We start from the raw sequence: 25,722 nt of genomic DNA on the forward strand, positions 1-25,722 counted from the left end.
GTTAAATTTGCTATCAGCTGCTCAGTTATCCAGTCATAGTAAAATGTTTAGAATCCTGACTTGCTCATTTGCAATCTGGTACTGTTCCTACCACCACATTGCTTTGCACAGTCCCTGTCATTATAATCTGTAACAATAACAGCAACAATAAAGTCTAATGTCTATCAAATTCTTACAGTCTTACATAATTTGCACATATTTTCTCATTTAATCGCCATAGCAACTGTAAGAGAGCTGAAATTAACGTCTGCATTATATAAATTTAAGAGATTAAATAGTGGTTCCTACATTATAAATCTAGTAAGTGTTAGTTAATTTACACTTAGAGGTCTTCAGAGGTGCTCCCTACACCTATTGTCTATTGTATAAGCTTGTCATGCTTTCCTGAATACACGTATTCATACCCCAATCAACTTTAGTATGGAATATAAAACATACGCATATCAGAGCATATCCTTATTTCTTCTCAGAAGAGCTTTGCTTCCACCAGTAAGTAACAGCATTGTGAATTTTGATTCCTTTAAGGCCCTCCCAAATGTAAACATTAAGACTAATGGAAATAATTGTTAAATGATTTTTAATGAAACCATTGATTCACATTCTCACAGCCAGCCATGACCTGTTTCAAAAAGCAGTAGTTCACATTCAATTTTCCTTAATTCTGAAACACAAAATAAGTCCTGGAAAAGTCATACTAATGAACACATCCAACATCCCGTAATGCAGTGTTTATTTTCTTGGGAATGTCATTTCACATTCATTTAAAACTCAAAACAGGCCCTAGAAGGATCAGATTAGAGAGGATGCAATAACGCTTCTGTGTTATGACAGTGGGGGTCATGATGCCGGATCACAGCTGTGATGCTGGAGGTGATTCACAGGAGTCTCCTGTGAATATTAAGAAACATGGTCTGGTGGCCTAGACATAAAAAATTAGAAAAACGTGAAAGACAAAATGTGAAAAATGCTGGCAAAAGAGCAGCTCATGAGCTACAGCTGCCTTTTTTTCTTGTTAAAAAAGCCACGTAATGTGGAGATCTTAAATTCCCCTTGCAAGAGGAGTCGTGAGAGCTATCAGTCCTCAGGGTTCAAGAAATTTGAGGCATCCCCTGCAGAGCCTTGTGAGGTGTGGATGAGGCTGAGGTGTCCAGCTGCAAGCATTTTGAGTTGGGCTTGTTTGTCTGCTTGTTTTTGAAGTGCTGTATATGTATGTAGTAGTTTGGGTGTGTATATACTAGTATAGTGGCACTTCAAATGGATATACTGGTTTAACCTCTATCTTTGGGAAACAGATGGCACTCCATCTTGTTACACGTATGTTAGAGAAGTAGCAGGCTGCTCTGCTATATGCCTTAAACCAATATTTACTCAGCAGGTCATTATTTTTTACAATGGCCATGGAATAAACCATTTTTACAAAAATAAAAGCAAACAAAAAAAGCGAGGTGTTTTGGTATAATACCTTTTCATGCGTGTGTATATGCGGATGCATGATGGGGTGGGGTGGGTTGGGGGACGTGTCTCAGGGTCTTCTGTGATTTCACAGAATTGTCAAAACTGTACAGTTTTCCAACTTGCCATATAAAAATGATGGGTTTGCATTTTAGTTGAAAGAATTAGAAAAAAATGGTGTTTTGATCTTTGTTGTTGGTACTAACTCCCTTCCCTTAATAAAAGTTGTTTATCATGTTCTACCTGGTAATATCATGAATAACTCAATTACATGCTACCTTTTCATATATCAATCATGGGCACATTTGTGGCCTTTATAATCTGTATTTTCACAGATGCTAAAAGGGCAAGCTAAAAGTTTTGTCATATGCAATGTTTTAGAATTTCACATAAAATTTATTTTAAATGATGACATAAAAATGCAATTGCAATGTTAGTAATAGCCCATTATAGAATGTAACTAGGAAAGGGCTTAAAAAAGTTAGGCATTCTCCTCCCCCATGCTAGAATTGCCTACATAAGTCCTGTTTTAAATGTTCCAGTCACCTCCAGCTCATTTAATTTTTAAAAAATGTTTTTATTGATTTCAGAGAGGAAGGGAGAGAGATAGAAACATCAATGATGAGAAAGAATCATTGATCAGCTGCCTTCTGCATGCTCCCAGTTGCAACCTGGGCATGTCCCTGACCCGGGAATCAAACCGTGACTTCATGGTTCATAGGTCAACTCTCAACCACTGGGCCACGCCAGCTGCGTGCAGCTCATTTAATTGCCGAAAGACTCTAATTGTTTGTGAACTGTTCCTGTAACCTTAAACAAGACTAACGAAATTGCAAGTGCCTGTTTCCAGAGGAGAGAGTGCACATGTGGCCCTAGAAAGAGAAAGAGGAGCATCTGTAAATCCCCTGAATGATGCTCCATTGTTTACAAATCACATGTGCTCTATTTTATGTTCCTGGAGAAGGAAGGCATTCATATTTCAACTAGTGCCCTGGTGCACGGACTCATGCACATTGAAAGGAAATTAATTAGAAGGGGCGGGACTGGGCGAGATGGGCTGGACAGGCCCTGGAGCCAACTTCCTGTGGTCCCTCCCTGGCGAGCCGCACCTGGGATGGCGCCATGGCTCGAAGGGTGTCTGCAGAGTGAGTGGGGTCGCTCCAGCAGGTGGATCCTGGCCTGCAAGGATCGATCCAAAACCGGCTCTCTGACATTCCCCAAGGAGTCCCGGCTGCAAGAGGGTGGTTCTTGGGTGATGCCCCGGAATCGGGCTCCCTCCTGTCTGGTTCTGAGGTGCATCACTGCCAAGTCTCGGGCAGCTCCTGCATTGAGCATCTGCCCCCTGGTGGTCAGTGCACGTCATACCTACTGGCTGGTCGGCCCGTCGGACAGGCGTTTAGCCATATATATATATATATATATATATATATATATATATATATATATATATATATATCCCAAGCAGACTAGATCTTAGAGCCTCTTGTAGCTCTTGGATTGTATTGAATCTCTGAATTTTATTATTAAATGTGGAGCCAAGAAGGTAACTCCAAGTGAGGCAAGAAAAATACCATGCTTAAGGTTGGTAGGAAAAACTATCCTGTTTTCCATTTTTAATTTTTTTCTTCCCTTAAAGTTCCCCCAGAAATGCTAGCCCAAAGAAAACTTCCCATTTCTTTCTATAGAATCTCATTGGAAATAGTTGGCACATTTTGTCTAAATGTAATGACAAGGACTATAATGACTTCCAACTGCTATAATATAATAAAAGGATAAAAGGAAACTTTGGTTTTTATCTTCATGTTCTTCTTGTTATAACAAGAGACTTCCATTTCTGTGAACATTTTAAAGAGCAAATAATCCTTGCTGGAAGATTTCAAAGGGAAGGAGTCAATTATTTCTCTTGTCATCCTCGAAGGGCTAAATAAGGCACAGATTTCTATTCTCCAAAGGTACAATCTGATGTCTCCTTATTTAGAAACCAGGGCAGCATTAAGCCCAACATTTACTTGCTTGATATTAATGACAACTGCATTAAATTGCTTGTGCAAAAATTAAACTTACTCTCCCTGCAGCTACTGCTGATATGACAAAACAGTGCTGGTTTAATAAAGTGAGCTCTGCTTTTAACCAAAAAATAAAAAAAATAATGTCTCAGAAAAGTAAGTGTTTTCTGTCTAATAAAACTACCCTGATACCTAAGAGTCCTCCATCACTCACCACTATGGAAATGATTAGACTCTTGGCATTTTGGAATTCCCGTTACCCGCGAGGGTAATTGCAAAAACTGATTTTTTTTTCATTATTGGAAAGTACATCAAATCTAAATTTAATATGTCCAAACTATAAAATTCAACTCTTATAAATGTACTTCTTCATCTGAAATTTTTACTAGTAAAGGAATATCCAAAGAATATTAAGTATGACAGCCCAGAAACTATCTGCTTAGGAGCTGTCAGTATTCTTCAAGGCAAAGATGTCCTGGATCTAAGGTCCATTTCAAAATGACACATTAGATTAATATCCATTTAAAGGTAGACTATTTTATACTTTGAAGGGAAAAATGTATTTTATCATAAGGAGAAAACAATGTCATTTTTCTTGTTTGAAAAAATCACAATGTTTTTGGATCATGAATGGAAGAAAAACAGATACTGACTTTGCTTCAGGAGGCAGTGATGTCAGAGTTCTGATCGATGGCCAGGTTTTTACATGTTCCTGAAATCCCTTCTCTCTGTATTTAGAGACACTGACAGAAACAGTGTCTCCTTTCATTATTCTTTTTCTCATTCGTTTTTCATAGTGCCTATGCTCTATGTTGAGGGCAGAAATGAGAACAGGATTAGAAGATCCAGCTTAATGTTCTCTGTTTTACCTGGGGTGAGGTGGAGGAAAAAGCTAAGTGCCTAAGCATTCGTTATGCCAGTACTGCTGCACTCATGCCTAGAAGTCATTTAGTCCAACTATCAAGGAGACAGACTCAGACATGTTATTTTTAAGAGAAGAACTGAGATGGTAAGTTACAGATGGGAAAAATAACTGCTTGTTTGTAGCCTGGATATTCAGCTGAACTGAGATCCTCTGATACAGGAGGCATCATTGCAGGTCAGGATAGTCTCCGATATCCTTTGAGGGGAAAAAATACAATGTGTCTCTTTTAAATTAAAGTAATCCCTGGTCCTTTATGGCAAGAGTGAATTTCCTGGGACATCCCATATAGTCTGTTATCAACTTGGTTTGAAGCTTCTACTGAAAAACATGCCCAAAGACATGTTATTTACTGATCTGAGACAAGAATATTACTGTTATAAAAATGTTTGCTTTAATAAAACCACATTGTTTTCTTCTAATAATTAATAGCTTTGGCCACCAAAGACAAGCAACAAGCTACTGAAACTCTCTTATCTGTAATCAGCTCTTGCAATTTTGTTTTGAAGTTGACCCTGATTTGGAATTGACATATGACCATGAACAATGCTCAGTGGGGAGAACCCCTAGGCCAGCTTCTTGTAACAGAATACAGAATAAGGTAAAATATAGATGTCACATTCCCAGCAGCAAAGAATGAAAAGTAAAAGATAAGAGTTACTGAAGGCCATCAATTCAAATCAGTAGTCATGTAATGTGCTCTTGGGATAACAATCAAATCAGAAATAGCAAAGTGTATATATTAAAATAAGATGATGTGGCATGAGCACAAATACCACTCATAGCCATCCATAATACAGCATAAAAATGAAGACTATTTCCCAACCACTTAAGCTGCTTTATTAAATGGCAAACAATTGCATAAATAATTACCAAATTACCGCAGAGTTATAGGACATACTTAGTGTTAAAACTGAAGAATTAAATTTAAAACCATATGAAACCTCCCTGCTTCCACATACTTTGTTACTCCAAGGCACTGTAGAATCTACTGTAGAAAGACAAAGACCTCATTAGTTAACCTGCTTTCAATATCACTAAGCCATTTACCAGTGATAAATTTTAAAAAGCAAATAAATCCAAATAAAAGTAGAAAAAATCAAATTTTTAATACTTTAATGAACATTTTTAAGAAGCTAAATGCCTCTGTCTCTAATAATCAATAAATGCCTATGTCTCTAATAATCAATAATCTTTGATACTTCACTAAGAACAGTATCTTCCTCTTTCAACTTGGCCATTCTCCTTCCCAGTAATTGGCCTAAAATCACTCAACTAGTAAGTAGCCAACTGATGATTTGACTCAGGTTTATTAGAGTTCAAATCTGTGCCCTTAGCCAGCCTTTCTGTTTAAATAAAAGAGAAGTAGAACTTATAAATATTCCTGAATGACAAGACAATATATATGTTGTCCAAATAGCATGCAGATAGCAGTAGTTCTGTGCAATCCAATTAGTTTTTTAGAGAAATAGAGCTTTCTACATTCTCTTTTTCAGTACTAATACATTTCAAAGGTAGGGTGTTAAATATTAAATTTAGGCCTGTAGTAACAAGGATAAAATATACCTTGAGGAAAAACACATACTTTTTTTTAACTGTATATTTTTTAAATTTTCTGAGCATTTTATTTAAAAACCTCTAAATATTAGGAGAGCTGTTAATTCATTTCCTGGAGGTAAATTACTGACTGCAAAGTGTTGCTCTGTGGATCCTGGCTTGCTAACAAGGTTCTTACTGGAACATCCTTTCAGGTTTCTTATTACTATGGCCATTTATTTTAGTTGGATTCTCAGTGTTTGCAGTAGAACTCATGTTTCAATCACAAATGTTCGAGCAGTGGTCCCTGATTCCAAAGACAGAAGAGTCCAAGTCTGAGCTATGAAGACCACCTCCTGAGATAACACAGGTCAGCTCACAAGACTAGCAAGAAGGTTTTCTACATGACATACTATGTAAGAGTAATTTTGATAAAAAAAATATACTTGACCTGCTCTATAAGAATATTTCTTTATCATTCTTTGCTCATAATAAGTTTTCCATAAAGTTCCCTATTTTGAATTGGCTTTATCAAATCGTAGTCATCAAATGAATAATGGCTCCCAGGCTTAAGCAAAAATAACTTGAAAATTTAAGAAGAAACATACATTTTAAAATTAGAAATGCCAATATCCATAGGATATTTGAGTTTAAAAGGTCATGGGAATATTTAGTCCAACCCATTCACTTTATACAGTTATAGACAAAACAAAGGCTAGACCTATTCAAACTCTGTCTCTGAAATCTGCATTTAAACAATTTCTTTATGTAAGAAATCTACTCCAACATTTTTTGAAAATTGCTATTATAGCAATATTTCTCTGTATTTTTTAAAAAACATACAGTCTCACAATAAAGATTTACCCTTGACGTAGAAAACCCATTTTAATACAAAAACCAGCAGCTAGGTACCTGGGTTAGTTTATTAATAAATAACTTGTTCCAATAAATCTTTGTCCACACTTTCTGACCCATCAACTTATTTATTTCACTAGCAGCACAGAGCAGTGAAAACAAAGAAGAAAAAAGAAGGAATACAATATACTTGTCATATACACATGCTAAACTTATAGCCCTCCTGAAACACCTTTCTCAGATCATGGCATAAGAAGAACAGGTTTTAAAATGTAGAAAAAAATGAAGTGATACAATAAATATGCTAATAGTTTGGAATAATTTTGCAAATAATTTTTCCTAATGCAAAAGTATGGAAAAACTTACTAGTAAAGAATGGGAAAGTCAGTGGTGAAATAGAGAAGATAAGTGCTGTGGTTTAGCAAGCTGCTTCACATCTAGAACCCTGCAGCGCTCAAATAAAATTCAACTGCAATTCTGCATAACATGCTTTAATTACATGCTTCCAGGAAATGATTATTTCTGATGTACCAAATATATTCACTGAAAGGGAAACCTTTACATAGAAGGAATTTTTTTGGTTATCAATTTATCATTATTACCACCTCCCTTTGATTGGGCAGAATATATATACTATTTATTACTTGTTAAATGGGCAATTTCTAGAAAAAAACAAATACCATTTATAAATTAATTACTATAATAATTACAGTAAATGATTCATTAGGAACTCTTACAGTAGTACCAGCACAATCATTTTTTGAAAATATCTAAAGAAGTTAATTATATATATATATATATATATATATATATATACACACACACACACACACATATATATATATATATATATATATATATATATATATATGTATGCTGAGGTATAATGAAATGAACAACCTACATTATAATACAAAATATTTTATAATAATAAAAAACTCATTACAAAATATTTGCCTCATCAACTTCAGCCCTGGCATAACAAGTTATTTCTTGTGGTTATTAAAAGCACAAAAGTACACTAGACAGAATTAGGTGATCTTTATTGATTCTTTTGTCAATAAATGCAATATTGGAAGCCTAATTCCTCCTCAGTTAGAAACAATTTTATTTTGATAACTCATTTCAAACAAGGCTATAAAGGGGCTGATCCAAATAGGTGATTTAAAAAATTTTAAACATAACTGATAACTATTGTTTATTAAAATAAAATTATTTATTAAAATTTGGACTTGTATGCATGCATATAAGCCTAACCAATGAACACGAACACCAGGGGGGTGAGGGCATGAGTGGGGGGCGGGGTTGGGGGGGTTAATGGAGGGATGAGGACACATATGTAATACCTTAATCAATAAAGAAATTAAAAAATTTATTTTTAAACTTTAATAACTGAAAAATTTTTATGTGTGGAAATTATTTCTCAAATAATAAATATATCTCTCTCATTTCTCTCTCTCTGTCAGGGGGAAGTAAAAAGAAAGAAAAGCTAAAAGCTTACTGTTACACAATCTTTCTGATAACATTTCATAACAGTGAGAAAATTAGTTGCAATGAGTTATCCACTCATAATATACAACCCATTTGCTGTCACTGAATTAATTCATGGGTATTAAGTCTGTCAGGCAGATGTTGCTTATTGGTTAACATTGCATTCTAAATAGCTTTCTTTTCCCCTTATTTACTTACTTACTCATTTATTATATATTCAGTGAACTTGTATATTATCATCTTATTCAGTGTGTTGCATTATAATATTGTCATCATTTGTTTTGATGCTCAAATTGTACTAGATTTGGCCAATGTAAATCATTTCAAGATGGCTTCTATATGTCTTTCTGATACATTCCTATCATTTTTTGAGCATGTTCTTAATTTCTACCACACTTTTCATATCAACAGAAAAAAAGTTTAAAGTTTGACTACAACACAAGCATGAACATTTTATTTACCGACTGTGGAATAATATCTCACTTTTAAGTGACTAGAATTTAATAGAGCAGAGGAATAGCCCAACAGAGAGAATTTTAAGTCTCCAAAAAAAATAAATTGCTTTGTAAGTCTAGCCCTTGATGCATCATGCTTGTCCAAAGATGCAGTTATATACATGCTAAAGGAGTTTTAGCCTTTTTTCCCCCCCTCACTTTCCCCCCAAGGGTGGTACCTCGCCCATGGAAAGGGCTCATTTCATTAACTTGTTCACACATTTACTGAGCAGCTCCTATGTGCCAGTCTGTATCATATCATATTGTATGACAATAATATGACCCCAATCCTCAAAAAACATAAAATCTTTAGGTATCAAGAAAACCGAGGACAATTTAAGCATGAAGTACTTCATGAAGTACGATATCTGCAAAGTCCATTGGACATAGAGAAGATGGGGGAGCATCAGAGGAAAGAGTCAACTGAGATGATCAGGATCAATTTTCACTTTATACGATCCAACTTACTAAATGGGTGCTACATTATGAAAGTATCTGAATTCAGAGATGTAAGCATTTTGGATAATCTTCACTATGCAGGTCAAGAAAACCCCATGAACAAACCAGTACTGCTTCCAGCTCTTAGGAGTCCAGTGAGCTTGTGGAAGACAGCTGTTGGGCTCTACAGCGGACGTAGCATTACCACCAGGAGACTGGCTATGGTGTCTCATGTTACCAGTGCCTAGGTCAGGCCTCTCTTCATGTTTACTAAAACCCCTCCCACCTACTTCACAGTTGTCTGAAACATTATATGGAGCATTTTACTTCTTCATCCATCCTAAGTTTCTCCTCAATTAACATGAAAATATCTTTGGTAAGGAAGTAGGTTGTTATTACTCTAGCATGGTGTTACTTTACTATGTCCTGAAGACAAGCTTAAATAGGAAAACAGAAGGAAAGTCATGACTTCCTTAGGTACCAAGGGAATTAAAAGGGCAGCACTGAGTCTGATAGAAAACAGAGAGGAGATAGGAAACACTGGCTGAACACAAATGCTCCTGCATCATTATTTTACCCTGTTCTTCTAACGCCTTCCTTAACTCCTTTGAACTCCCTTCAACACTAACTATCTGCCCTTCTTTCCTCCCCGTTTCTGAACTCAAGCCTCCCCTCAAGAAAAACAAATAAAAAATTCTGTTTAAGATCAAAGAAGCTCCTCTAATGACCTCAGTTTTTCTGTTGAGCTTGATCACTGGGAGGTTAAAACAAAATGATTCACAGACACTACAGATCAAAGCAAACACACTGTGTATTGGTCCCTCTGCTCAGAAGTACATTTCAGAAGTACATTTCTGAGCACTAGACTGCACTACACCAGTGAACATTTGGGCCTCAAAGAAGACACTTCATGTACAACACAAGTTATATTACCAGCATGCGTTGGAAGCAATTATATCTGGTCCAGTAGATCCCTGGGCTTTGATAAGAGGTCAAAAATTATCTTTTTACATTATACTATCAAACTTATTAAATTGGCACTAATAGAATTCTCTAGTGTCAGAAAATTTGGAGCAATCTTCCTAGACCCACTTCTAAGAAGTTGATAGTCAAAGCCCCCTTTTCAGGAAAACAATTCATGAACATATTCTTTTACTAAAAAACAAACAAAGAAAAATCAACCAACCAAACAAACAAAAACCCATTTCTCTGGTGACAGAAAATGCAGTTGGCAATGGGGATAAAATGATGAATGAAACACAATCTTGCCCTAGCCAGCTTGGCTCAGTGGATAGAATGTCAGCCTGCAGACTGAAGGGTCTCAGGTTCGATTCCGGCCAAGGGCACATGCCCGGGTTGTGGGCTCGATCCCCAGTGGAGGGCGTGCAGGAGGCAGTCGATCGATGATTCTCGCTCATCACTGATGTTTCTATCTCTCTCTCCTTCTCCCCTCCTTTCTGAAATCAATAAAGAAATATATTTTAAAAAAAGAAACACAATCCCAGCATTTGGGGATCTCAAAACAGTCTAATTTAAAAGGAATGAAAATAATAATAATAATAAAAGGAATGGATAGCCCAGCCCAGTGTGGCTCAGTGATTGAGTGTCGACCTATGAACCAGGAAGTCACAATTTGATTCTCTGTCAGGGGACATGCCCAGGTTGTGGGCTCAATCCCCAGTGTGGGGCATGCAGAAGATAGCTGATCAATAATTACCTCTCATCATTGATGTTTCTATCTCTCTCTCCCTCCCTCTCTGAAATTAATAAAAATATATGTTTAAAAAATAATAAAATGAAGGAATGGATAAGATTTCTCTGTTTTCAAACAGGGCAGTATTGACTTACTGGAAAGGAAATAAATTACCTAGCCAGGCAATCTGTTCTTCCAAAAAATGTGAAATATCCCCAAAGAAGAAATTATTAACAATGTGATTCTTCTTAGACAGGCCTCTATGTAAAATCTCTGGTAGCAGATGATTTTGTGACTCCTAAGATGGGCTCTCTGTTTTCCATTATTCCAACTACAGGTACAGGGTAAATTGTATCTTAAAATCAGGCCCTGGTATCCAAGGCTGGGGAGGACTCTTAGACACATTTTAAACTTGAACACCAAGAGTTGATCAGCTTGATGAGGGATACAGCCATGGTACAGCTATGGCTCCCAGGAAATGTCTAATCAGAATGTGTACTTGCTCCCATTCCAATTTCTCAAGCAGGAATTAATCAATATCTCCAAATAAATTTTTTAAATGTAGATGCCAGAAAATTTTGTCTTGCACTGCCCAAATAACCCAAGCTGAAAGATTAAATTCCCTCATTCTACATCTTAAGGAGAATTGCTTAACTATATTTTTTGGTTGTGTGATAAATAAATTGTTGAGTAACCTTTATTACTTGAGCCAAACTAGTCACGTACGGGAATCAAGATCGCTATTTTAGATGTAGGCAGATCAAGAAAGACCTTGGAAGTTGAGTGACTGGTGTGTCATTGATCATCTAGGCAGAGGGAAGTCAGAGACGCCTTCTGAGTGAACGAGATACTTGGTAAAACTGGAAGTTTGGAACATGTAAACTGTGGACTGTAGAATGAACTGGAGGCTGGACAAGGCGTCTAGATTGGGGTTATTTTTAACATAAGTAGTAGGTGACATATAAAAGGGAAAAGAAAACAAAGGTAAAATGTAAGATTCCTTTCAAAGAGAAAATTTCAAGGTATTTGTATTTATTATACACTTTGGACACTTAAATCTAAGTGCATATGTTTAATTCCAACTGGGTTATGTTTAGAACATGATTTATCTGTAAACTCTGGTTGATAATACACCTATCTTATAGAATTATTATAATCATTGAATGATATATTGCATTGGTAAATATAGTATTAGAATAATGCTGCTACATTACAAGTAGTCTATCAAAACAGTTTTTTTTCCAATATTACTATATTATTAAAAACAAAAAATTAGATTAAACAATATCTTCCTTTTGAACAGTGTTCTTCTCTTTGTATTTACCATGTTCTTTTAAAGCTCTAAATGGAAGTTTAAATACATGTATTTTAGCATAAAGTATCACTGGATGAAATAGCAATTGGTGCACTGTGGGGATAAAAAAAAACCACTTATTTTTCACCATACATTTCTTAGTGTTTTAATTTTTAATGTATTGCCTATTTAAGAAAAAATATATTAAAAATAAAACAGAAGCAAACATGTGTGGTCATATAGGAAAGCAATTAACAAATGATAAATATACGTTTATTCAAAAGTGAGGATAATTCTAATAATGGGTTAACATTCATTAAGGGCCTACTATATGCTTACCACTGCTTTAATTATTTCACATATATGATTAAATAATAAGGTTAGCATCATAACTCTCCTGAAGTACAAGGGAAGTATTATTAGTACCCTCAAGTTATTGGTAAAGTACAGCGAGGTTTACTTGCTTGTCTCCAAGATTATTATGCTTATTAGTAGCAGAACCAGGAAATGAACCCAGACAATGCAGCTACATACATGTACATACTTACTTATAAGTATAACAATTAAGAAAATAAAATCAGAAGTAAGTCTCTGTGTCATCAGTTAGCTCTGCCAGCCATAATATCTGGGACAGATATTTCTGCAAGGGAATAATCTATGTCTTTAAACATGTTTCTATGTTTAATGAGGCTACTGCTATAATCTAATAACCAGCCACATCTGAACAACCTATTGATATCCTAGGATAGACCACAGGAATGGAGCCATTCCCTCCTCCCCAAAAAAGAAGAAGAAAAATGAAACAATAAAAATCTTTGTAGTGTAATCAGTTTAGAACTAGTAAATCCTCTTCAATCTCCAAATTAAATGTCACCATCCAGAAGCAAATAAACCATCAGTGAATTTTTTAATTCTTCCAAAATTCTGGGATTTCTTAAATATCTGTGTACTGTGCATCTGCCAAATGAATTATTAAATGTATGAGAGTGGTGAAGCTAAGTTAAAATGACTGATCAGTGAAATTGTAGCCATTGGGTAGAAGAGCTGCCAACTGCAACCAACGGCAACATCACTCAGAGTGTGCAGCGCCTTGCTGTGAAATTACCATTATGTGGCCTGCCCTTGAATGCCTAGCTCAGGTGAGACTTTATTACAGGAACCTGGTGAAACTTCTGAATGACACCGGCCCGTGGCTTCCAGGTTTCAAAAGATGAGAGTTTGGAAGGAGAGTGGCCTGAACTGGCCTTTGTCAAGATGTTTCATCAAAACCCACTTTATAGAAAACAATCACTTCAATTGTTTTAGTTGCCCTTTGACAACTCCGTAATCTCCCAATTTTACATTTATCTGGTATTGTAAGCAAAGTCTAAGGCAAAGTAAATGTCATATTTGTGTGAAACTGCCTAACCTCAAAATGACAAATAACTCGGTGATCTTTGGCAGGGGTTGCTGAAGCATTAAATTCATTGAGTTTATCTTCAGCTGGGTGTAGCCTAAGGCACTCTGTAGCAATCATATGTCCCTAGGAAGCCTTTATAATTCATTTTCAAATCAATGGAGTTAAAGACACATCTTGGTGAAGAGGATCAGGTGATCTGTGAGTTCATGCGAACCATGACTTTTCATTTATAAGTGGAACCCAGAGTTACTTATTTGTGAACTGCTAAGTATTTTATGAATAGTTACAAAAAGTTGCATGTTACTAGAGTTTACTGAAGAAACTGTTTCATAAATCTACTGCTACATCATGGCAACATTAAAACAACATAGCACAGTTCCTACACTCTAACTTGTTCTCTATTGCTTCATACCATTTTAGCAAAAGTGGTATTCTGAATATCCAAAGATACAAGTTCAAATTTATCAAATTATCATGAATTTGAAAATAATAGGGCATTACAGCTTAACTTAAAATTCTGACTTTTGAATTGTTCTCTCTTGCAAGCAACCTAATTAGCCAAAACTTGCAGGGTGTACATGTGTTTTACCCACACTTAAAGATTTATAAGTATAAAACAAAAGTGTATTGGCTGTACAGAAGAAATAATCTGTGGTCATAACCATTTGGGATATCACTCTTTAGAAAGCAAAAAAAAAAAAAAAAAGTACCATATGCAACTGGATGTATTTCCAGGAAATTAATCACAGGGTAATGCAAAGGCCAGTTATAAAAATAATTTATACATAGAAAAAGCTACATCTTACTTTGTTGGAAGCTACCCATTGTCTTCACTATCAGAAAAGTATAAACAAGGAGCCCAGAATGCTGGTGAACCCTGAGCTCAGGCAAGGGCCAAAGCTATGCACCGATTGTTTAGTTGAGACAATGGTGGCTCAAGCAATTTCCTGACCAAATAGTCTCAAAGTAAATCTTTACTAATATTTACTGACATTTAAGATAGTCTGTCTGTTACCAGAATTGCCTGCCTAAGGGCAATATGTGTATCCAAAATTGAATAAAAGGTTGGCAAGGCCTGGGCACCAGTGAAGTCCTTCCTCTTGAGTTGGACGCTCCACCTGGCCCTCAACTTCCAATCACATTACTTAATCTGGAAAAAAGGCAACAATGCAGTATATTTTCATAGAATAAAATTCTGATGTAATAAATCCAACATTAAGTATTAATTAATGCATTAATAATAAAACTCTGAAGTAAATATAAAAAGAGAAAATCTTAACCTGTTAAAAGCTGTATCAGGAAATTTACCTCAAATAAACACTGAATAGCAAAATATTGAAGGCATTTCCTTTAGAATCAGTAGGAAGACATTATCAATGACTATGCAATTTTGGACTGAAGCTCTTAGCTGGTGAATCAAGACAAGACAAATTTTTTTTTTTAAATTTTATGATTTGGGGAGAAAAGACAGAATGTGAAGATGATATGATAATCTATACAGAAAAGCAAAGAGATTGAGCAAACGATTGGATATAAATAGAGAGCTCTGGAAGGTTGCTGTAACCAAAATTAATAGCATCTCTAAAAACAGACTAAAACATACCATCTATATATATATAAAACCCTAATATGCAAATAGATCGAATGGCAAAACAACCAAACAACCAAACAACCGGTCGCTATGATGTGTGCTGACCACCAGGGGGCACGCACAGGACATGGTGGGTGTCGGCAACAGGTGGCAGAGTGCGGAACATGGCTGGCGTCGGCTGTGGCGGGATGGTAGAGCAGGTGAGTGGGGGTGCCAGACCACGGCGGGCACTGGTTGCTGTCATCGGGGCAAGCCTCTGGTGGTTACTGAAAATTCTTTGCTCCCATGCACCATGGTCCCGCCCCACACTTGCACCTGCTGCCGGTGCCGAACAATTGAGACTGGCGCTGGGTGCTGGCAGCGGGTGCGAGCAGTGGCTGACAGCCCCAGTCGCCCCTGAGAGCTTCTCCACCTCCTCCTGCTCCTGAGGGGCAATCGTGGCAGCAGCCACCGCTCACATCCGCTGACAGTGCCAGCTCCGCTCGCACCCGCTGGCGCTGGCCCCAATCGCTCCACGCCATCAGCGGGTGTGAGCAGGGCCGGCGCCATCAGTGCATGAGAGCAGCAGAAGTGGGAGCAGGGCTGTCGGCAGACATGGGACCAGGGCCGTGGTGGGAGGGGCTGGGTGGAGTCACAGAGGATGGGCCGAGATCCGCTCCTGTGCCCACCATAGCCTCGTGGCCCACAGTTCCTTTCAAGATGCACAAATTCATGCACTGGGCCCCCAGTCCTATATAATAAAGAGCTAATCTGATAATTAGACCAAACAGCCAAATGACCTTCTGGACGAAACCTGGGCTGTGAGGGCCAGCCGAGGCTGCAAGGGGCTGTGAGGGCCGGCCGAGTCTGCAAGGGGCTGCGAGGGCCGGCCGAGGCTGCAAGGGGCTGTGAGGGCCAGCCGAGGCTGCAAGAGGCTGCGAGGGCCGGCTGAGGCTGCAAGGGCTGAGCCCCTTGCACGGATTTCATTCATTTCGTTTATATATATAAGCTTAAGTGACCAGCTGACCAGCCGGTAGCTATGACGCTCAATGACCACCAGGGGGCAGACACTCAACGCAGGAGCTGCTGAGCTTCAGTGACTTGGCAGCTGCGGTTCTCGGGTGACGCACCCAGAACCAGAGAGGAGGGAGCATGATTCTGGGTTGAGTCACCCAAGAACCGCCCTCCTCTCACAATCTGGGATGCCCAGGGGGATGTTGGAGAGTTGGTTTCGGCCTGATCCCCACAGGCCAGGCCGAGGGACCCCACCAGTGCACAAATCTGTGCACTGGGCCTCTAGTTTATTATAGAAATAGTGAAAAAAAAAAAAAGGAAGGAAGTGAAGAAGGAAAAAGGAAGGAGAAGAAAGGAAAAAGTATCTATAAATACAGTGCAAGCTATGCCAGCTATTAAAGAAAACCTAGCCCTAGCTGATTTGGCTCAGCGGATAGAGCATCGGCCTCTGGACCAAAGGGTCCCAGGTTTGATTCCAGTAAAGGACACGTACCTTGGTTGCAGGCTCCTCCCCAGCCTGGGCCATGGTCAGGGCACTACAAGAGGCAACCAATTAATACATTTCTCTCACCTAGATGTTTCTCTCTATCTTTCTCTCTCTCTCTTCCAGTCTCCCTAAAAATCAATGGAAAAATATCCTCAGGTAAGGATTAACAAAAAATAAAATTAAAAAAATAAAGAAAACCTATATAAATAGAGAGATGCACATGTTCATGTATTGTGGGGCCCAAAACCTTAAAGATGTAATTTACCCCCAAATGAATCTACATAGTTAATGCAATTCTAGTCAACATCACAACATAATCTTTTTTGGAACTTGATATACTGCTTAGAAAACTTATACGTTAGTGAGATCTAATTGCCCAGTGTGAAAAATCACAAATGAGAACCCTGTATAGCTAATAGCTCAATCCACTGCTAAAATAGAAGTGTTTCTCCTAGCTGGGCCACAGACAATTCTTACCATAGTCTATTTATAGTCATTAATTGTCAAGTCACTTTCTTCCTGCTAAGCGAGATGTCTACAAAATCCTCACGATGTCTGTTGTGTGTTCTGACTTCAGTTTTTGTGCCTGAATATTGACATTCTTTCGGAGCCAATGCCAAGCAAAGAATTTGCAGGCAGCCCCCACTACCATGGTCTACATGGTTGTCTGCAGCAAGTAGAAACCAAAATCATGAGCAGAGTCTTTGCTACAGCAATAACATCTGGCCTAGACCCGTAGCAATGTGGATGCCCTAGGAAAGTAAGGAAATGAGGCCCAAGAGTGGCCGAACGCGAGTCCATGCACATTCACAGGGACACATCAACGTGCAGCCCAGGGGCCTCCTAATTACGCCGCATTAGGAGGACCTGGTGTTCCCAGCTCCCAAGAGCACTCATGCCAGCGCATGTGCCTGGAATTCAGTGAGGCCCTCCCCTTGCCCGCTATTAGGCCTCTGATGCTGGTCGATGTGACCCAGGGCTTCTGGAATGGTTCCCCTTCCAGTCCCTTTCATTTCCTATTCATCTCCAGTGGGTTCATTTGTCTGACTCTCTGTTTGGCTCATTCTGGAAACAGTCCCCATAGGGGGAAATTATCTGTTTGGGAGTGAAGTGTTACAGAGGAGCAGCTGCACAGAACAACACGCTGGGAAGACAAACATCCCTACCTCGATCTATTCATTATACACACCTCACCTGCAGTGAAGGCTCTGCTGCAATGCCGAGGAGACTGGGCACAGGTTTTGAATTCATCAAATTTCGGTGCTAAGAAAACCAAATACAGAAAGCAAAGGTATGCTAATAAAAAAGAATTACTATAAGGTTTTAATATTGGAGCTAATTCCAGTATTGATTTCAAATAGGGATAAAATTTGCAATGACCTAGAAGACTATTCTAAAATGTCATATCTGTATGTATATACAAAATATCTATTAGATATGTCACATATCCCTGATTAGATTTTGAGTTCTGTAAAAGGTAAACCTTATACATTTTTATGTATCCCCTGCATTGTTTATTATAGGTTTTTACATGTGCTAGCACTCAATAAATTAGAGAGAAGGAAATTAATATTAGTTGAATACCTTGTATATGCCCCCTTTCATGAATTATAGTGCTTAGTTTATTTCTCAGTAAAAACCAGATATCATATTCTTTATTTTGCAGATGAGGAAACATGCTCAGAGTGTTTCAGTGACATGCCCAAGGTCTCAGAGCTAGTAAATGGCTTTGTTTGCATTCAGATGCATGTTCTCTCAGCTGTCCCATGTGGGGTTTCAAATTCTGATCTACTTACTTTCTTTTCCACTTTTAAGGATTCATGTGATTATAGTAGACCCTCGCAGCTAGTCCAGAACAACATCCCTATCTTAAATTCAACCCATTAGTAACCCTAATTATATCCCAAGTCCCTTTTGCCTTGTAAGACAATCTTTTCAAGATGGTGGTATTTCATTATATTCACATCACAAGGATTAGGGTGTGTCTGATCTTGGAGGTTATAATCTTGCCTACTGTACCATCTCTGAGAAATATGAGCCCCCTAGTCACCACAATATTCTCAAACTGACTCCTATATTTGTCCATTTATCATCAACAAAGTACCAAGAAGCATTCTAGTCCATCCCCTGTGTGCCAAACATGTGTTTCCCTATCCTTATTGGGCAAAGCTTCGGAAATGAACAGGGCCGATAACCCCTGGCAGGACTGTGACTCATTTCGGCATCTGGTCTCTTGGCACAAATACTTTAAAGTGACTGGAGACAGCCTGAGTATAAAGTTCAATGAAACACTGACTATGTCCCCTTGTGGAAGAATTCCCACTCTGGGAATAAGGATACCTAGACAGGCACAGTCCATGCTGCAGATTTTGGAGGCACAAATTCCTCAGTGGCCACTGGAAGCGATGGTAGGCCAGGCCACTCCTCTTTTCACCCTTAGCTTGTGGGCCTAGGTATTCTACCTGCTGTAGTACAACATGTGTTTTAAGTCTTTGAGGATGTGTACTAAGTCTCAGAAAATGATGTCCCATCCCTGGATAAAGTCATTTCCAAATTGTCACCTCAGCTAAACCTTCATAAAGCCATTCCATTACTATATCAAGTGAGCAGCTTCTGGAAGGTGTGGTATCTAGTAATGCACCCAGCTGCATTTCCATTTCTTTAAAATGGGTTCCTTATAGGACATTGAAGAAAGAAATTGAGGAAGATATAGATAAGTGGAAGTATCTACCATGTTCATGGATTGGAAGAATTAACATCATTAAAATGTCCATATTACCCAAAGCAATCTATAGATTCAACACAATTCCATTTGCAATACCAATAGCATAGAACAAGTATTCCAAAATTTTATATGGAACCAAAAAAGGCCCTGAATAGCCTCAGAAATCTTGAGAAAGATCAAAGTTGGAGGGATCACAATACCTAATATCAAACTATACCACAAAGCCATTATAATCCAAACAGCCTGCTATTAGATAAGAACAGGCAAATAGATCAATGGAACAGAACAGAGCCCAGAAATCACCCCACACCTTAAAGGTCAATTAATATTTGACAAAGAAGGCAAGAGCATACAATGGAGTAAAGACAGTTTCTTCAATAAACGGTGTTGAGAAAATTGGACAGGTACATGCAAAAAAAAGTGACACTAGACCAACTTACACCATACACTATCATACACTCAAAATGGATAAAAGGTTTAAATGTAAGTCACAAAGCCATAACAATCTCAGAAGAAAACACAGGCAATAAAATCTCAGACATCTCTTGTAACAATATTTTACTAATCTAACTACTTGGGCAAAGGAAACAAAAGAAAAGAATAAATAAATGGGACTACATCAAACTAAAAAGATTTTTCACAGCAAAAGAAACAATCAGCAAAATGAAAAGGGAGCCCACTGAACAGGAGGACATATTTGCCAATAATACATCTGATAAGGGGTTAATTTCCAAAATATATAAGGAACTTATAGAACTCAACACCAGGAAGACAAACCATCCAGTAAAAAAATAAAATAAAATAAAATGGGCAAAGAACCTGAATAGACACTTCTCCAAAGAGGACATACATCTGTTCAATAGATATATGAAAAAATGCTCAAGGTTACTAATCAATCATCAGAGAGGTGCAAATTAAAACAACAATAAGGTATCACCTTACACCTGTCAGAATGTCTATCATCAATAAATTAACTAACGACATGTGCTAGCAAGGATGTGGCGAAAGGGAACCTTCATGCATCATTGGTGGGAATGCAGACTGGTGCAGTCACTGTGAAAAACAATATGAAGTTTCCCCCCAAAAAATAAAAAATAGAACTTCCTTTGGACCCAGCAATCCCACTTCTGGGTATATATTCTAAGAATTCCAAAGCACAAATTCAAAGAATAGATGCACCCTTGCAGCATTATTTATAATAGCCAAGATCTGGAAACAGCCCAAGTATACATCAGTAGATGAGTGGATAAAAAAGCAGTGGTACATTTACACAATGGAATACTAACTACGTAGCTGCAAAAAAGAAGGAAATCTTACCTTTTACGACAACATGGATGGACCTGGAGATTATTGAGCTAAGTGAAATAAGAGAAAGAAAAATACTACATGATCTCACTTATGTGTGAAATCTAATGAACAAAATAAACTGACAAACAAGACAGAAACAGAGGCATGGATACATGGAACAGTCACAGAGGATAGGGGAGAGGGCACTGAATGAAAGAAGGTGAAGGGATTAGCCAAAATACATTCATACATAATACATAGACACATAAAATAGCGTGGTGATAGCCAGAGGGAAAGGTGGCGGGGGCTGGGTGGATTTGGGCAAAGGGTGGGAAATGGAGACAGAAAGATACTTTGCCTGGGGTGATGGCCACATGCTGCAGTGGGCAGATGATGTTTTACTGAGTTGTATACTTGAAATTTGTATGGTTTTGTGAGCCAATGTCACACCAGTAAGTTAAATTTAAAAAAAAAAAAATGGGTTCCTTGCCCTGATCTAATATAGAGTCACATGTTAAATAAAAACACTATAAACACTGAGAGTCTGAAGACAAAAGGAAAACTCATACTCAGAATGTGAGTTAATCCCAGTCGAGATAAATGGCTGATCTTTCCAGGGCAGAACATTTCTGATGTAATTAACTTGCCTACAAGTAACTGATTGATGCCCAAGGGAGGCATCCTGCTGGTACTTAGTGCTTATCTCTGTCACTGTCACTTGGACATTCAGCAGATGCAGGCAGATTAGCACTGGTGATGAAAATCTACATTCTTGGGTCCATGTATGGCCTTGATTTTCCCAACCCTTTCTGTGATATTGAATCAACCAACGCATTTCCTTGCACAGCTATTCTACCCTAGTTCAACCCCAGAAAAATGTCACTAGTTGCACCACTACAGCAAACCAAGAATTGCATCCACTGTCACTGTTATAATCCTCATGGACAGCTGTGGGGTATGTAACCTAGCTCCAAAATCCCATTTCAGAGTCTGATTCCTTGGAATACTACTGACACTCACCATCTTACGTGGGTTTCCCAGGAAACAGGTGATCTTTCCAAGTAGGATTTTTTTAGGTAGAGGGCTCTCAGAAACAAAACTTGTGGGAAGTGGAGGAAAACAAACTGAGCCAAGGGAAAGAATGAAATGTGATACTGCAGCAATAAAATTCTCAAGGAGAAATCGAACTCAGAGTACTCTGTAGAGTTTCCGTGATCAGGATAGGGTATCAAGCTTAGTTCCCATAGTTACCAACCACTAGATTCTGATTACTCCTGGGAAGGGGCTTTACCTTGAGTGAGGCTGCTACCTTTGCTGAGAGCAGTTGCTAGAAAGGAATCCAACCCCAAGACATTAGCAGCTGATTCTCCCTGTTGCTGGGAAGTAAGATCTTTAATCGGGAATGGGAATGTGGGCAGCAAACAACAATTTACACTGAGTGGCCAGATTATTATGATCTCTGAATGCATAATAATCTGGCCACTCAGTGTATATATATTAGAGGCCCGGTGCATGAATTCGTGCATGGGTGGGGTCCAGCCAGCCAGGCCAGAGGGAGGGGACATGGGCAGTTGGCCAGCCTGCCTGCTGGTTGAACTCCTGGTCGAGGGGACAATTTGAATATTAGCCTTTTATTATATAGGATATACACCGAGTGGCCAGATTATTATGTGTTCAGAGATCATAATAATCTGGCCACTCAGTGTATATTATACTTCTAAGTCAGAGAAAAGAAGAAGAATTTTGGAGGTATGGGAATTTTGAAAATGTTTATACTTACTTTGTGTAATTATTTAACTTTCCCCCAATCACTTTGGTTACACATAGATACATGTCTAAAAGGGTTTGGCAAACATTTGTAAAGGACCAGATAGTAAATATTTTAGGCTTTATTGGCCATATACAGTTCCTATTGCATAGTTTTCTTTTTTCTTCTTTGTTACAACCATTGGAAATATCAGAACCACAATTTTCTCTTTAAATCCGGTTCAAGACATTTTATGCAGGATGGCTGAAGACTGAAATTTCCTTAAGCTATTTTGCTCATAACTCTGACTTTGAAGGCTAATAAAATGATTCATTCAGGCTGCCATACAAACTGAATAACCGCTCAGTGTGCTAGGATTAACAGGTGACACAATATCCTGTGTCAGGGCATAGATCTTGGGCAGGAGATGAAGAGAATCTGCGCTTTGATGTTGCTGCTAAGAGGCTCAGATTTATTATGAAGCCCTCCTTGGATAGAAAGACCAATTGTGAATTTATCAAGAAGCCTGCAAGCATTCTTAAAGTGATTTCTCTGCATCTCAAACAAGAGTCTCATACAGGTGTCAAAGTTAACCGAGACAAAATGTCAAAAATCTGAACATGGGGAATTTTTGTGTGCAAGTAGGTGATGTCATTAGCCTGAAAATGTGTCCTTCTACTTAAGATGACCTTCCAACCAGATGATTTTTCTGACCTAGATTTTTCACCTTAATAGTCCCATTTGCTTTCTACCTGTCTAAGTGTTGGTTTGGTTTTCATTATATGTGCCAAAAAAAATAAATATGAAAACAATATTTCCTACCTTTTAGACATCATCAACAAAGTTATGAGAAACTTCTGCTTCTGCTGGTGAAAAGCTTTGATTAACTGTTCTTGGAAAACAACTAGGACATCACACATGACAACTAAATGTCCAAACAACACTGAACAGGCAAGATTCTTGCCAAGTAACTAGTTCTAGAATTTGGGTTGCAGGACTGAGCTGACTAGTTACTCTACCTGAGGCACCTAGAAAATGAGCAGGTTCCAGGAGAGTGCTGAGGATCTGGCCAAGGAGACTGAAATCAGCCTGCTGGTCAACTGCGGTGATATTAACATGACAAATGTAAGGGCCAGAATTCATACAAAAGGAAAACACAACATGAATAGAATTGGGAACAAAGCAAGGAAGGTCATAGGCAATCATTCATTTTTAATGAACATAAATGGAACTGAGATCAGGAAATGGATTGAGCTGGCTTAAAGGTATCAGAAAGGAAGGCAAAACCCCCAAAAATATTATTAATGTTTTTCTTAGGATACACACTGACATATATAAAATAATGTGTACAACTTAAAGGCTATCAAATCACTAATCTTCTTAAAAGCACCTACTTCTTTGACAGTCATATTCCTAATACATCTACATGGTCTTGTTATATTATACAGAAAGAGACAGGGTAACATAACCACAGGATCTCATGCCCTAGACATGTCTGATTGGTACCATAGTACTTGACCCCAAACCAGAAAACATTGTCTAGCCAGCAACCATCAAAATTTCTTTCTTAAGAAATACATTGTATATGTCTCAATTGTACTCAGAGACTGGAAGGTTCTAGAGCTGAAAGGCTACGTAGACTCTGCGTCACCATGTATCTGGTACATTTAGAAAAGTAAAAGAAGTCTATTTTCACATAAAGAAAATGGAGAAGAGACTGGAGTTCTAGAAAGAGTGCGAGAAACAGGAAGGCTATCTGATTTAGTAACCAATAGTTTAACAAATCTCTACCTACATATACTTTGTGACTGAAGTCTCCATTTTACATCAGATGCATTCCTCCTCATTGGGGCCAGCCAAAATTGAGCTTCAATCTTTTGCACCCAAAAAGGCTTTGGTTAGAGGGCATCATTATTATTGGAATTCTTACACATTATCACCATATTTTCAGAAGGCCCTGGTGGACAAAGGAGATAGCTAAAAGAATGATAACTCCAAGGAAAGAGCAGAAGGTATTAGAGAAGATACTAATGATAAGCTTTGCCAACATTCAAATTAACATGGGAATTCTGCCTTTATAATCTGAAATGGCTGTGCCTGTGCATATGCACATTTGCATATAAAAATGTATAACATTTTATATATTCATCATGTGATTACAATAACTGTAGCTTTGGGATTTATTATTTTTTAAATTTTTGTTGAGTTTATTGGGGTAACATTAGTTAATAAAATTATATAGGGGCGGCCATTGAAGAAGCACCAGTGGTCAAAATGAAGTTCAATCCCTTTGTGACTTCTGATCGGAACAAGAACCATAAAAGGCATTTCAATGCACCTTCCCACATTCGCAGGAAGATTATGTCTTCTCTTTCCAAAGAGCTGGGACAGAAGTACAATGTTCAATCCATGCCCATCCGAAAGGATGATGAAACTCAGGTTGTTTGAGGACATTTGAAAGGGCAGCAAATTGGCAAAGTAATCCAGGTTTATAGGAAGAAATGTGTCATTTACATTGAACAAGTGCAATGGGAGAAAGCTAATGGCACAACTGTTCATGTGGGCATTCACCCTAGTAAGGTGGTTATCACTAGACTAAAGCTGGACAAAACCTGCAAAAAGATCCTTGAACATAAAGCCAAATCTTATCATGTTGGGAAGGAAAAGGGCAAATACAAGGAAGAAACAATTAAGAAGATGCAGGAGTAAAGTAATATTATATACAACTTTCATTAAAAACTTAAAATGAAAAAAAAATATAGGTTTCAGATATACAATTCTATAATACATTGTCTGTATGTTGTATTGTGTATTCACAACCCCAAGTCAGTCTCCTTCCATCACCATAATTTTTGATAGGTTTAGAGTTAACTTCACTCATAGTTCATAATTATTCAAAATCATTTAATATATGTATGTGTTCCTTTTATCTTTATTTCTTCTTCTTCAAATTAATAATGATTATTCTCTATTGTACTCAAGGGGAAGAAAGCTAGAATATATTTTTTTATGCAATAAAATGATTTTTAGCTGAGTTATCAGAAAAGTTAAATAGGTAAAGTTTAAAAAAAAGTACAATTTCATTATTTTCATGATAAAAAGGAGAAAATTGAATAATTTCTCTAGGAGAAAAAAATCCAAAGGGAAAATATGCTGTCTGAAGAAAAATCCTATCAAAGTTTGTTGGCTACAACATGAAAAATCTCAAATAAGAAAGAATAATTCTAGTTGAAAAGTAGGCATTTCCAAGTTTGTTATAAAGGCCCAAAGACTGCCATTTACTTATCTTGATACCTATTGTTATTCCTTTTT

The 25,722-nt window shown here is 37.8% G+C and overlaps 1 pseudogene across 1 annotated transcript; it reads left to right on the forward strand.

Annotated features, from left to right (window-relative positions):
• Positions 1–24,660: 24,660 nt before the first annotated feature.
• On the forward strand, positions 24,661–25,119 carry LOC308233215 (large ribosomal subunit protein uL24-like; annotated as a pseudogene). The gene has a single exon. The product of its transcript is annotated as a large ribosomal subunit protein uL24-like (transcript).
• Positions 25,120–25,722: the final 603 nt, after the last annotated feature.

The sequence above is a fragment of the Plecotus auritus genome, assembly GCF_963455305.1.
Source record: "Plecotus auritus genome assembly, chromosome: 9".
Lineage (NCBI taxonomy): Eukaryota > Metazoa > Chordata > Mammalia > Chiroptera > Vespertilionidae > Plecotus > Plecotus auritus.